Source organism: Mesocricetus auratus, unplaced genomic scaffold (assembly GCF_017639785.1).
Source record: "Mesocricetus auratus isolate SY011 unplaced genomic scaffold, BCM_Maur_2.0 Super-Scaffold_100007, whole genome shotgun sequence".
NCBI classification, from domain to species: Eukaryota; Metazoa; Chordata; class Mammalia; order Rodentia; family Cricetidae; genus Mesocricetus; species Mesocricetus auratus.
The window spans coordinates 73,761,173-73,775,852 of record NW_024429191.1 but is presented as its reverse complement, the minus strand read 5'-3'; the positions used below and the strand labels follow the sequence as shown (position 1 = coordinate 73,775,852).

Here is a 14,680-nt window from a genome sequence, read left to right as displayed (position 1 = left end):
CTTGAACTCTTAATTCAGAATAGATTCCAGATGGAAACTGAGTCAAGCATGGGCCACCACAGGGTTTAAAGTTGTTCAGTTTGCCAGGTGGTGGTGGCACATGCCTTTAATCCCAGCACTCAGGAGGCAGAGGCAGGCAGATTTCTGTGAGTTCTAGACCAGTCTGGTTTACAAGAGCTAGTTCCAGGACAGACTCCAAACCCACAGAGAAACCCTGTCTTGAAAAAACCAAAAAAAAAAAAAAGTTAAGTTTGTTTTATGTTTGCTTTGTGAGTGATGTGTTCTGGGCCACTAAGGAAAATGGATGAAAAAAAAAAAAACAAAAAAAGAATAAAAGTCCCCAACTAAGTGAGGAGAGTTATGTGAGGTTACGCGATCAGAAGCCCAGACCCACGAGCAGCTGTAACAGCATCTGCAGCTGCTCCCTTAGCCCACAATCGTAGGATGTGCTCTGGCCATGGAATCCCAGAGCACAGATGTGCCAGATGTGCCAAGTAATTCTACCTAACCAAAGGCAGTCATTGTCTTCTCAAGGCCTCGTCTTATAACTTTGTATGAAAAGTTGGTACGCGGTAACTACGTATAGACTTACAGTGCTAAATAATCTCTGTAACTATGGGAATCCTACTGAGACTTGCAGCCTCAGGGCTCCCCCCCCAGGCCTTCTCTGTCTGATAACCTTTGGTATGCTAAGTAATCTCTGTAACCATGGGAACCCTGAGGACTGAGACAAGCAGACTCGGGACTCCCCCGCCTCTTTTTTCCTTAAAAGTGCCTTGCTTTTGCTGCTGACAGAGTTGAGCCTAAGCTCCTTGAAGCCTTGGGGTCCTCTCTGCGTAGGGACACATTTGGTGCATTGGGCTGGGAAGTGCCCAAGGCTCCCAGGACCTCGACTCTCAAGAAGCTTGTGTTCCTGGCCAGATGGTGAGGGTTCTATCTGTTCTGTGTTCGCTGTGTTCTGCTCTATAGAAGGTATCACCTGAACCTGTAGTTCTGGTCGGTGGCAGACATCTGAGACTCTGCCAGAACGGGCAGACCTGGGCAGGGATCTAGACGAGGAGGTCTGGATCAGCCTGCATCTGAGGGTGAAAGCACAGTCGAGGACCGTGCTACCCTCGCATCCGTACTGTGTTTGGCACAGTGGACCCCTCCCCCCGCAGAAACGGGGAGTCAGGACATCCGAATCTGAGGGAACCTAACGCGCGCCAGTCAGCCTTTTGGCCCTCTGTCTGTCTGTTTCGTTTGTCCTCTGTCTGTCTGTTTCGTCGTATACCTCTCTGTTACCCTTCCCCTACAGACGACCCTCCCCCCCGACAAAAACTAATATGGGACAGACACCTTCTTCTCCTTTAGATCTCAGCCTGGCTCACTGGAAGGATGTGAAGGCGAGAGCTCACAACAGCGTTAATGTCCACTAGGGCAAATGGGCCACATTGTGTAAAGCAGAACGGCCTGCTTTCAATGGAGGCTGGCCCCCAGAAGGGACCTTTCGCCTAGATCTCGTTAGTAAGGTGGAAGACATTGTCTTCCAGCCCCGCACGGAGTATCCAAACCAGATACCATACATAGTCACCTGGCGCAGTCTCATAGAGGACCCGCTCCCATGGGGCAAGCCTTTTCTCTCTCACCTTGAACCCGTAACGCCTTCCGCCCCACAGGTTATGGCCGTTAAGCCCACAGCCCGATCCTCTCAGGAACCTGTCACGAAACCACCAATTTTTCAAGGGGATACAACTGAGTTCGATATCTTTCCTCCTCCTCCTCCCCCTTATCCTTATGCCCCACAGAGGCCACCACCACAGGCAGCCGGACACCTGGAGCAGGCTGAACTACCTGCTGGGAATGGGGGAGAGCCGGCTCAAGCCACTGCAGCCTCAGAGCTGCAACCCCACAGAATGGAACTACAGCTCTCCCTCTGCGCCCGGAAGGACCACCTGAGGAAGCAGGAAACCAACCTTTCCACTATTGGCCTTTTACCACACGTGACCTGTACAACTGGAGATCCCAAAACTCCCCTTTCTCAGACAACCCACAAGACTTAATCTTCTACAAACTGTTCTTTTCACTCACCAGCCTACCTGGGATGACTGCCAGCAACTTTTAAGATCCTTTTTATCACAGAGGAGAGAAATAGGATCCTGGAGGCTGCCCGGAAATTGGTTCTGGGACCAACAGGGGACCCCAACGCTGACCCAGCCATCATAGACGCTGGTTTTCCAACCACACGCCCAACCTGGGATTATAACACTGGACAAAGTAAGGAGCGTCTCCTGGTCTACGCCAGACTCTATTGGCAGGTCTCTCTCAAGGCTGCAACCAGAAAGCCAGCCAACACGTCTAAGGTCTATGTCAAGTCAGACAGGGGCTGGAGGAAAGCCCGGCTGCAAATTTATATTTAGAAAGATTACAGGAGGCTTTCCGCAGGCACACCCCCTATGATCCTGAGGCAGGAAAGGAGGAGACAACTGTGATGTTTGCCTTTATCAGTCAAGCAGCACCAGATATTAAGAGAAAATTGCGATCTATAGAAAAGTTAGGAGAAAAGCACCTTAGGGACTTAGTGGCAGTGGCAGAGAAAGTTTACACCAAGAGAGAGAATTCAGAGGACAAGGAGCTTAGAAAGGAAAAGAGACAGGAGGGCAGCCGGACTAAGGTCCTAGACCGGCAGCCGGCCCACCAACGAAAAGAACTGAAAGAAATCCTCCTGGCCACGGGTGCGAGAAAGCCATCTGGAGAGGACACCTTCTCACCCAGGCCCAGACAATGAGGAGGACAAAAGGTAGGCAAAACTCAATGTGTTAAGAGGAAGGACACTGGGTAAGAGACTGCCCCCAAAAGAAAAAGGGACCACATCCGGTGGCTGAAGCCTTCCCAGATGTGCTCTGATAGTGACTAAGGGGTATGGGGCTCAGTGCCCCTCCCTGAGCCCAGGGTAACCCTTGAAGTGGAGACTAAGAGAATTGCCTTTGTGGCGGACACGGGGGCTGAAAATTCAGTCCTAACTGCAAATGGACCCATGACAAATAAGACAACACGGGTGCAGGGCACCACCAGCTCCAGGCCCTACCGATGGTCTACCCGAAGATTGGTGAATTTAGGCATGGGACGGTTAACCCACTCTTTCCTAGTATTACCTGAATGCCCATATCCACTTATGGGGTGAGACCTCTTGTCTAAAATGAGGGCACAGATTATATTTTCAGAACACGGGGCTGAGCTCAGGAATGCAGATAGGACCCCAATACAGGTCCTTCTGACTACTCCCCTGGCAGAAGAATACAGGCTGTTTCAAAACATACAAAAGGGGCCAGACCAAAGGATGTCAGAATGGCTAGCCAAATACCCACAAGCCTGGGCAGAAGTGGGAGGAATGGGAATGGAAAACCCTGGCCACCGATCCTGGTGGAATTAAAAGCGCACACAAAACCTGCAAACACACGCCAGTATCCTATGCCCCTGGAGTCCAGGCAGGGAATCTCTTCCCCCGTCTGCCGCCTCTTGGAACAGGGAATCTTGAGGCCTGTCCAGTCTGCCTGGAACACACCCCTCCTACCAGTCAGAAAGCCTCATACCAACGACTGTCGGCCAGTCCAGGACTTGCAAGAAGTTAACCAGCGAGTAGCCGACATCCACCCCACAGTGCCTAATACACCCTGCTCATCTCTCACCCCGAACAGAACTGGTGCACAGTACTTGACCTAAAGGATGCTTTTTCAGTCTGGCTTTAGCACACAGAGCCAGCCATACTTCGCCTTTGAATGGCGGGGCCCTGAAGCAGGAATTAACTGACTTGGACCAGGCTGCCCCAGGGGTTTCAAAACTCCCCAGCCATCTTCGACAAAGCCTTACACGAAGACCTTCTGGGTAGAGAACCCCAAGATCACGTTATTATAGTACGTGGATGATTTACTGAGAAAGCTACCTCGCTGGAGCTGAGGATTTCCTACACACCATAGGAGAAGTGGGTTATTGAGCCTCAGCCAAGAAGGCCCAGATCTGCCAAAGACAGGTAACCTACTTGGGCTATATTCTGAGGGATGGGAAGTTATGGCTCTCAGATGCCCGAAAGGAAACTGTGCTAAAAATTCCAACACCAGGCTCTCCAAGACAAGTAAGAGAATTCCTGGGGATGGCTGGCTTTTGCTGCCTATGGATTCCTGAGTTTGCAGAACTAACCAAACCCTTGTATGAGGTCACTAAAGAAACCAAGGACTTTCACTGGACTGAAACAGACCAAAAGGCTTTTGAAAACCAAAAAGGATGCTTACTAAAAGCCCCAGCCTTAAGCCTGCCGGATGTGACTAAACCCTTCACTCTGTTCATAGACAAACACAATGCGTGGCAAAAGGGGTCCTGCTCAGAACTTGGGTCCTTGGAAGCGCCCAGTTGCCTACTTGTCAAAAAAACTAGACCCTGTGGCAGCCGCTGGCCACCCTGCTTGCGCATGGTTGCTGCAGCCGCTCTTTTAGTAAAAGATGCAGATAAACTAATGTTGGGCCAGAACCTAACTGTGGTCACACCACATGTGCTGGGGTGCTCAGGCAGCCTCCTGATCGCTGGCTAAGTAACGCCCGCATGGTGCACTACCAGACCCTGCTCTTTTTTTTTTTTAAAGATTTATTTATTTATTACGTATACAGTGTTCTATCTGCATGTCTGCCTGCAGGCCAGAAAAGGGCACCAGATCTCATTATAGATGGTTGTGAGCCACCATGTGGTTGCTGGGAATTGAACTCAGGACCCCAGGAAGAGCAGTCAGTTCTCTTAACCTCTGAGCCATCTCTCCAGCCCCCAGACCTTTTTTTTTTTTTTTTTTTTTTTTTTTTTTTTGGTTTTACAAGACAGGCTTTCTCTGTATTGTTTTGGAGGCTGTCGGTCCAGCCCGGCCTCGAACTCACAGAGATCCGCCTGCTTCTGCCTCCCGAGTGCTAGGATTAAAGGCGTGCACCACCACCACCCGGCTTCCTAGACCCTGCTCTTAAATCCTGCAAGAATCACCTTCCAGGTGCCCGCTGCCCTAAACCCTGACACTACTACTGGACCCAGACCTAGAAGCTTCCATTCACAGACTTCATGGAGATCCTAGCTCGGGTACACAACTTCTGACCCGATCTAAAAGACACTCCACTGCCAGATGCAGAAGAAACCTGGTTCACGGATGGCAGCAGCTTCACGCAAGGACAAAGGTATGCAGGGTCTGCAGTCACAACCACCACTGAGTTGATCTGAGCGGAGTCCGTCCCCTGTGTCCCCGGCCCCACCCCACACCTCAGCCCAGAAAGCAGGACTGATTGCTCTAACCAAGGCATTAGACCTAGGCGCAGGGAAAAGACTTTTTTTTTTTTTTTTTTTTTTTTTGGTTTTTCGAGACAGGGTTTCTCTGCATTGTTTTGGAGGCTGTCCTGGAACTCACTTTGTAGACCAGGCTGGCCTCGAACTCACAGAGATCCGCCTGCCTCTGCCTCCCGAGTGCTGGGATTAAAGGCGTGCGCCACCAACGCCCGGCGCAGGGAAAAGACTTAATGTTTATACAGACAGTAGTTATGCCTTTGCTACAGCCCATATACATGGAGCTATCTATAAAGAAAGAGAGCCGGGCGTTGGTGGCGCACGCCTTTAATCCCAGCACTTGGGAGGCAGAGGCAGGCGGATCACTGTGAGTTCGAGACCAGCCTGGTCTACCGAGCTGTTCCAGGACAGCTTCCAAAGCCACAGGGAAACCCTGTCTCGAAAAACCAAAAAAAAAAAAAAAAAAAAAAAAAAAAGAAAGAGGACTCCTAACTTCAGAAGGAAAAACAGTCAAAAATGGAAATTCTAGAACTCTTGAAGGCTCTTTGGAGACCTTTTAAATTCACTGTCCTGGCCACCAAAAAGGCACAGGGCCAATACAGTCAGGAAATAATCTAGCAGATCAAATAGCCAAACAAGTAGCCTTGACTGCTACAATTTCAGTCACTTTGGTAAATCCAGGGGTCAGACACCCCCAATTATACTCCAGATGATTTGGCCTGGGTACATCGTCTCCCAGGGACCAAAAGATAAAGAACTGGTGGTCACAGCTGATGGCCAAAAAAACTGGGTTATGCCATCCTTAAAAAGATCCACAGGTCCTCACACTTGGGGACCCGGTACATGCAGGACTTACTTCGAGAAACAAAGATCAAGATCCAAAATGGAAATCGAAATATCGAGGAGATAGTAACTACCTGTCATGCCTGTCGCTTGATCAACTCTTGTAGCCACAGGTGTGTTTGCAGCTATGGTGCTTTTCCCGCTTCTTCTCAAGGCCTTCTCTTTCTGATAACCTTTGGTATGCTAAGTAATCTTTGTAACCATGGGAACCCTGAGGACTGGGACATGAAGACTCCGGACTCCCCTCCCCCCCCTTTTCCTTAAAAGTGCCTTGATTTTGCTGCTCAGGCTTCAACTCTTTCGGCAGAGTTGAGCCCTAGCTAGCTGGTTTTCTGGAAATAAATGGACCTTCTTGTGCTTGTATTTGGTGTCATTAAGCTCCTTGAAGCCTTGGGGTCCTCTCTGAGTGGGCACAACAGTGAGCATTTGTGTAAATGCATGTGGACATCTTCATGCTACCCTGAATGTGTGGAGCTCAAAGGACAACTTATGGGTGTTGTGGAGATCCTGTAGATCAAACTCAGGTCATCAGGCTTGGCAACAAGTGTAAGTGCTACATCTCTGAAGGAAAAGGTGTTCTGGCAGCGGGAAGCCAAGGATTGCCTACAGCTCTGTTCCAGTGGGGGATGGTTTTCCCAGCAAAGTGTCTCAGTCCTTGCTCAGGGAAAGGTTTCCCTAATGCAAATGTAACAACTCTGCTCCGGCAGGGGAGGATTTTTCCCAGAGAGGTTGTCACAGATCGGCTCCTCTCTGCTCTGCTCTGTCTGGAGAAATGTTACAGCTCTGCTTAGCTTCCCCAGGAGTGTAACACTTTGTTCTAGCAAGGGAAAGTTCTGGTCAAATTGTTACAGGTCTGTTGTGCTGAGGAAGTTTCCCTGCAGAAATGTAGCAGTTCTGCTCTGCTCTGCTCTGGCAAGAGTTCTGCTGTACTCCAGCAAAAGTGTATACATCTCTGCTCAGGTGAAAGAAAGTTGCTACCACAAACTTCACTCAAGATTTATTGAGAGGGAAGAATCCAGAAGAGAGGCTGCTCTGCCAGGCTAATAAAAGGGCAGTCTCAGACTGAGCTGGTAAAGGGTTTAGATAGGATTTCTTAGGGGCAGAGCTTTCCAAGGTGGAGATTTTCAGGAAGGGGATTGGTAGGATTTCAAAACCTGAGCTTGGGACAAACTCAGAAATTGATTGGATTTCATGTTCAGGGATTTGTTGGTTTCATGCTCTGAGACTGGTTGGTTTTCATGGTCTAGGATTGGTTGGTTTTCAATTCCTGGTTAGGGGCAGGGTATATTTCATTGGCTCTGGTCTCAGGGCCAGGGTTTTCTTTCACTGGCCCTTTTTACCCTACAGCAAGAACCTTAACCAAGTGAGTTAACTTCTTGGCACTGTTGATTTTTGTGTTTGTTTTTTATTTTGTTTTGAGATAGGGTCTGTTTGACCCCCAAAACAGGTAAAAAGTTGAGTATAGTATCACATGCTTATTATAATCCCAGCACTGGGGAGCAGAGACAGGAGGATCCCTGATCTTACTGACTGGCCAACCTCACCTAATGGACAAGTTCCAGGACAATAGAACAAACCCTGCCTTTTCTCTAAAATAAACACATGGATGGCAGTATTGTGGGAAATTGAATCACACTGTGAACCCTGAGTTTGCTTTAATTAAATTAAACCTTGGGTCAAGAGGCAGAGCCAGCAACTCGTTGGCAGGAAGTAGCCATGAAGAGTTGGAGGGAGTCTGGAAAACACAAAGGAAGTACTAGGGAGGGACTTTGAGTTTGGTGGTCCTTTTTGGTTTGGGATGGCATAAGAGACAGTCTCTCTTGCTGGGTCACCAGCTAAGGAAGAAGGTCAGTTGTTTGCTCTCAACCTCTCTCATGAGGCTTTCACCCCGATATCTGACTCCTGATAGAGACTTAGTTAAAAACTGCATTTGGCTGAGGCAGCAGAGGCGGTTCTAGTGGCTCTCAGAAGTGATTTTGGAGCTGTGGACAGTAGCTGAAGAACAGCAGTTTCAGGTGCAGCCACTGTTTGGTAGTAAAGCAACACACCAGTTTCCAGGAGCACACCAGGAGCTGCTCAGTTGTAGAGTGATGTGTGAAATCCTGTGCTCAATACCTAGCATTTTACAAAAGCATCTCTTCTGTCCCCTGAGGGAGCAGTCCATCTGGTTCCCACTGGAAGATCCCAGCTGCTCTAGGGTGTAGCCTTGCCTTGGGGCTGCTCTGTCCTGCAGTTCTGTGTTGTTTCTGGAATCCAGAGTGACTGCAGTTTTAGAACAATGCCTGTCTTTTTTCCTTCTGCCTCGCAGGGCAGTGAGATGGGGCAGGTAGACTGACACCCCTTTCTGCCTATCCTGCCTGTATAGAATTGAGCAAGAGTTGGAATCAAAGTCAACGAGGCAGCCACAAAGTGCAGGCAAATGTGCAGATGGATGGTTTCCTGATCCAACCACCTGGTCCCAAATAACTGGCTCAGAGGTTAAACATGAATTATAAGTGCTCAGCTGATAGCTAATCCTTACATTAAATTAACCCATTTCTGTAGTGAGCTGTTCTTGGTTACGGGGCTACAACACTTCACAATGATCCGAGCAAAGGGCTAAGGATGTAAATGAAGACAAAGACAGCAGCTCATTCTTACAAGGAGAATGGCATTTATTTTAACAAGAGTGGAGCCTCAAGTACTGGTCAGGCACAGTGGAAAGCCACCCAGGGCCCTCCGGCAAAGGATGGGCCAATAATAGGAATTAGCATTTAGACAATAAGGATGGACAGGAAACAGGAACCTGCATGCAGGCCTTCCTGGGAGGAGGGGACAAGAAGTGTTTTGCTAGAAGCTCCTAGTCACAAGCTGGTGGGCAGGCCCCATGGGAGAAGGGTGCAACAAATCCCCCCTTTTTATATAATTAAAAAATAAGCATCTGAGCCGGGCGTTGGTGGCGCACGCCTTTAATCCCAGCACTCGGGAGGCAGAGGCAGGCGGATCTCTGTGAGTTCGAGGCCAGCCTGGTCTACAGAGCGAGTTCCAGGACAGCCTCCAAAGCCACATAGAAACCCTGTCTCGAAAAACCAAAAAAAAAAAAAAAAAAAAAAAAAAAAAGCATCTGGCTTAGGTTGCCTAGGACGTTAACATCTATCTTATCCATCATTGAGAAGCCTGTCCAGGCCTCCCAGAAGGTCGTACCTGTCATTGATTACTCATTTGTCTTGCTGGCTCAACCAGGCCTGCACTGAGGGGTTATCTGCTGCCAAGGAAAGCATGATCTGCTTTATATGAAAATGGCCTTTCCATGTGGCAAAGACAAACTAGGAATAAAGACTGCGTTGCCCAGGGCCATAATCCTGAGGGCTAGCGACCCACTCCATTTCTCAAGTGATAGACTTGTCTGCTGCAGTCCTGTTAAGAGGGGGTCTCCCAAAAGGGGAGGCACCCTGGTCTCAGAAAAGCCAATTAAGTCCATTTGTTAATTAAGATTTAAAGTGCCCAATTGTAACTAATATAAATTACTAGAGGCATCCTCCCCTGGGAGTTTATCCAGCATGCCTGCCATGGCAACTGACTAAGAGATAGGGAAGCCACAAACTGCAGCCACCATGATGTCAAAGTCTCTCCGGTGTCGTATGAGGATGAGTTGGTTCTTTCCTGAGTGTTCCACTGGTATAGGCATGACACCTGGAACACGGACCACCAAGGCTGATATTTCACTATTCCAACAGCTTTTCAAGCAGCATTCCTTGAAATAATTAAGTGTGGGAACAAAAGACCTTGGCAGGAGGCCCACTTCCCCATCAGCCTGGGAGCAGGCAGCTGTAAGACAATGTTTACTAAAAACATGTTTACTGAAAACAATCCGGTGTCCATAAGAAAGGTTTACCGGAGCAATAAGTTCCTGAAAAGGGCTCGCCCATGGGAACATCCTGACCTCTACCTTTTCCAAAGACTAACCGTCTCTTCCTGACTCACCCACTACCGCCTCTGCTGTCAGGGCATGGAACCAGCCAGGGGTAAGGAAGGGAACGGAAGCTTTTCTTGATGGAAGCCTTTCTTGGGAAGTTTTCTTGAGGAACCTTTTTGGGGCCTGCTTAAAGTTTTCTTTGCACCGCCGACTGGTCTCTGTGTCATCAATCCCGACACCCTCTGCACATTCTCGGATACAGGCTGTCCAGTGGGCGCGGCAATTGGAGGTCCCACCGAGATCGTGAAAGCAAGTTAAGTGGATGGGGTTGTCCCTTTTGCTGGCCAGGGACAGATTGAGGAGAATAAGAAAAGAAACGATGGGGAATAGTTCTGGGAAGCTTGAACTACAGTATCAAGTAAAAAAGTTACTTGAAGGACAGGGGACTACAGTCAAGGCTATAACCCTAGAAGGCTTTCTAAAATTGATCGAATGAGCCAGTCCATGGTTCATTGCTGGGGGAAGCTTAAATATCCCAGATTGGGAGGAGGTTCGCCACAATCTTCATCGACTTTTACGAAAAGAGGGATCTGAGTCCTTGCCCCATCCACATTCTCCTTATGGAGATTAGTGAGGGGTACACTTTTGACAGATAAGGTTCACCACCGCCAGGTAGTTCAGGCCACAAAAGAGGCTTTTTCAGAGTTACAAGAGACTGAGACTCAAGCCTCCCTGAGTCCAGGGGCAGAGAGTGAGGATGAATCATCTGAAGAGACCCTGCCTGAAACTAGAGACTCCATTGTTAGTGAGGATGAGGAGGAGTCTCTTAGCAACAACAAAAAAACGGGTAGAGATCTTGGGGCGCGACCCAAAAAGAAGGACTCCAGTCAGAATCGGTTATATCCTTCTCTGTCAGACCTAGAGAATGAAAGTAGCTCAGACTGACTTGTCAGAGTCTGAGAAGGAACGGTTACTTGCTGAGATTGCAGCCCTTAAAAAAGCACTAAAAAAGACTCGAATTAAGACAAGACAGGACAGGGAGAGAAACACTCCTCCATACTCTGAAAAAAGGGACTCCTCCTATGAGATGACCCAATCCTTCTTGGATCTTGAGGGAAGACCCAAAGGAGGGGTCCAATACTGCCTGGTGGTGGCCCCAGTAATGGAAGCTCCAGACCCGAACAATTCCGGGCAGGTCATTCGGCGTCATGACCCTTTAAGTTTTAAAGACATAAAACAACTTAAAGAGGCAACTCTAAATTATGGAGCGCAAGCTCCCTTTATGCTTTCCTTAATGGAATCTTTTGGTCTCTTAACTTGACACCTAGTGATTGGCAGCAGCTTTGCCGAGCACCTCTCTCTAGGGGAGATTATTTGATTTGGAGAGGTGAGTTTCAAGAAAATGCAGCCAGACAGCCCAAAAAAATGCACAGGCCGGACAGCCCCAGAGAAATGTGCAGATGCTTACTGGGAGTGGTCAATAAGCCACCATGACCCTGGGATTAAGAGCCCCATGCTCTACCCATTTAGACACATTTTCAGGATTTCAATGGGTAACTAACTGCTCTGATCTCTGAAAGGGATGATTCTGTTATTACACACCTAGTAGAAGTAATGGCTATTATGGATATACCTGCACAAACAAAAATTGACAATGCTCCATCATATGTCTCCAGTAAATTGAAACAGTTTTTTAAAATATTATAACATAAAGCATATTACAGGCATACCACACAATCCTACAGGATAAGCAGTTGTTTTTTTTTTTTTTTTTTATGAGACAGGATTTCTCTGTATTGTTTTGGAGGCTGTCGGACCAGCCTGGCCTCGAACTCACAGAGATCCGCCTGCCTCTGCCTCCCGAGTGCTGGGATTAAAGGCGTGTGCCACCAACGCCTGGCAGGAGAAGTAATTGTTGAGAGATCTAATCACACTTTAAAGGAAATGCTCTATAAACAGGCAGGGGGAGCCAAGACTCCCCAAAATAGATTGCATAATGCTTGGCTAACTTTGAACTTTCTTAATGCTAATGAGAAAGGAAAAAAATAAAACAGCTGCAGAAAGACTTTGGACAATAGAAAAAACTTCTGAGCTAAATCAGCATGTGTACTTCAAGGATGTGTTGACCTCAGAGAAGGGGTTTCACCTTTGTTTCTACAGGAGAGGAAAAGCTATGGATGCCATCAAAGTTGATCAAGGTCTGATTTGAGCAGGAGAAACCTCTTGATGAGGAGAAATGATATATCATCCACCAAGGTGAATCCCACAAGTTGCAAGGAGATCTCACAAAGGTCGGGGAAGTGTTTTGTTCTTGTCTTTACAGAAAAACAGAAAATACCCATCTTCAAGAAGCCAAAAGACATGCCTTTAATCCCAGCCTGGTCTACAGAGCAAGTTCCAGGACAACCTCCAAAACAATACAGAGAAACCCTGTCTTGAAAAACCAAAAATCCAAAAGACATCGGATGTATAGATGCCTAAAGAAGAAGGGAGATAGCTATCCGGAAGTAACCATATGGCACTATGGAGAAGATGTACAACTAAGGTTTCTCTACAATTTAACATCATTGGTACAGACAGGTATGTTTTTGACTGGTCTGGAAATCAGATAGGAGGACCTGAGGAGAGCCCTCAAAGCGATGAAGATGATTGGACTAAAGGTTTTGTAGCTGGTATCTGGTGTTCTGGAACTGGAACAGCTCAGACATACCTATGGAAGTTGGTTACTGCGTTGGATTTTGGGGGAAGGAATGGAAAGGCCTCAGAGTTTTGGAGTTATGTCTACCCTTCCCGTATCTTGATGCCCATTAGATGGATCTGTTTTAGCTTGTGTTAATCTACCATATGCTTTGTCAGTAGGAAATGTAAACATTTCTATGGAGGAATCCCTTTTTAATGTAAGTTGTGAGAAGTGTGATTTGACTAATTGTGTATCCATTGTTACTAATCATACAGGAATTACGGTGTTAAGACAGCTTTTCTTTGTTTATGCTACCTGTGAATGTGAGTGATCCATGGTTTGGTGATAAAGGATTACAAGTGCTTGAAGAATTTAAGAAAGCTCTGAGTAGACCTCAGCATATGGTTGGATTGTTTATAGCAGGAATTACAGCTCTTATTGTTTGGATTGCTATAGCTACTGCTGCTTCAGTAGCCTCGTCTTAATCTATTCAGACCAAAGGGTATGCTAACCAGTTGTCTCAGAATGCCTCTTTAATGTTGGGTGTATGGGAAGATATAAATGTAAAAATGGAGCATAAATTGAATGCTTTCTACAAAGTGATACAATTTTTGGGAGATCGGCTTCCAAAGCCTGAAAATTAGAATGCATTTAAACTGTCATGCAGGCTGGGCGGTGATGGTGCACACCTTTGATCCCAGCATTTGGGAGGCAGAGGCAGACAGATCTCTGTGAGTTCAAGGCTAGCCTACTCTGCAAAGCAAGTTCCAGGACAGGCTCCAAAGATACACAGAGAAACCTTGTCTCGAAAAACAAACAAAAAATTGTCACACTAGTTATGAATGGATTTGTGTTACATCTTCCATATACAATGGAAATGTTATTGGATGGGAAAGAGTTCAAGTGCATCTCAGAGGGATCTGGCATGATGTTAATGTATCCTTAGCTTTGGCTAAGTTACACCAAGAGATTATGGAGATAAAGATGGCTAAATTACATATTTTGGAGCAGTATAATAGGGCATCATTTACTTCACTTTTAAGTACTGTTACAGTTCTTGGAGCTTGTGTTCTATCAGGCATAATCTGACTACTGTCTTCAAGCTGATCATGACCTCCTTATGGAAAGTGGGATCAGAACTTCACGGAGTACAATTCCTCACACTCTCTGAATTTATGATTCTAGAGGTTGGTAGTCAAAGACAGGTAAGTTTTCTTTGCCTCCTCTCAACCTAAGACAGCACATGAATGATGGGATTCATGCTCCTATGATGATTAAGACTGGAGAGCAAAAGGAACAACCTAAAACAGGTTCAGTCATCTAAGAGACTCTTGGGAATCTTAAAAAATAAAAAGGGGGAATTGTGAGAACCCACAGTGATTCCATTCTGAATACAGAGCCCACCTGGACTTAAAGGTCAAGAGAGGTCAAGCTCATTTGCTCTTTAAGTATTGGGAGCCAGGAGAATGTTTTGATAAAGCCTTGGGGGCAAACACAGTTTTCTGCCAAGTGCAGGATTCTAGGCTGCTGATGCCAGCAGGAGGTATGTTGTGAGCAATAATGAGACTGTCTTTTCCCTGACTCAAGGATGGAGCAGGCATTTGGTCTTCGTAAAGAGCATCTACCTATGCTATGTGAGTGTCTGCAAGGCTCTGAGTGCAACTTCTGCATCACTTCCTCTGCCTCAAAGTTGTATATGAGTAGGCTGAGAAATACACTTGGGGCATCAGTATTGACTGACAGGCCTCCCAACTCTGTTCTGTCTCCTTTGTTTTCTTTAATCCTTGTGTCCCTATTTAGGTATCCCAGTTGACTCTTCAGCTGGCTCCAACACAAAACAAAAGAAAAGGGCTGGAGAGATGGCTCAGAGGTTAAGAGCACTGGCTGCTCTTCCAGAGGTCCTGAGTTCAATTCCCAGCAACCACATGGGGCTCACAACCATCTATAATGAGATCTGGTGCCCTCTTCTGGCA

General features: G+C 47.1%; 1 long non-coding RNA gene across 1 annotated transcript; it reads left to right on the top strand.

The window, feature by feature from the left end:
* The first annotated feature begins 2,440 nt into the window (after window positions 1–2,440).
* On the top strand, window positions 2,441–14,461 carry LOC121141474. The gene is made up of 2 exons (XR_005878406.1): window positions 2,441–2,779; window positions 12,188–14,461. It is a non-coding gene; the product is annotated as an uncharacterized LOC121141474 (long non-coding RNA).
* The last annotated feature ends 219 nt before the right edge of the window (window positions 14,462–14,680 follow it).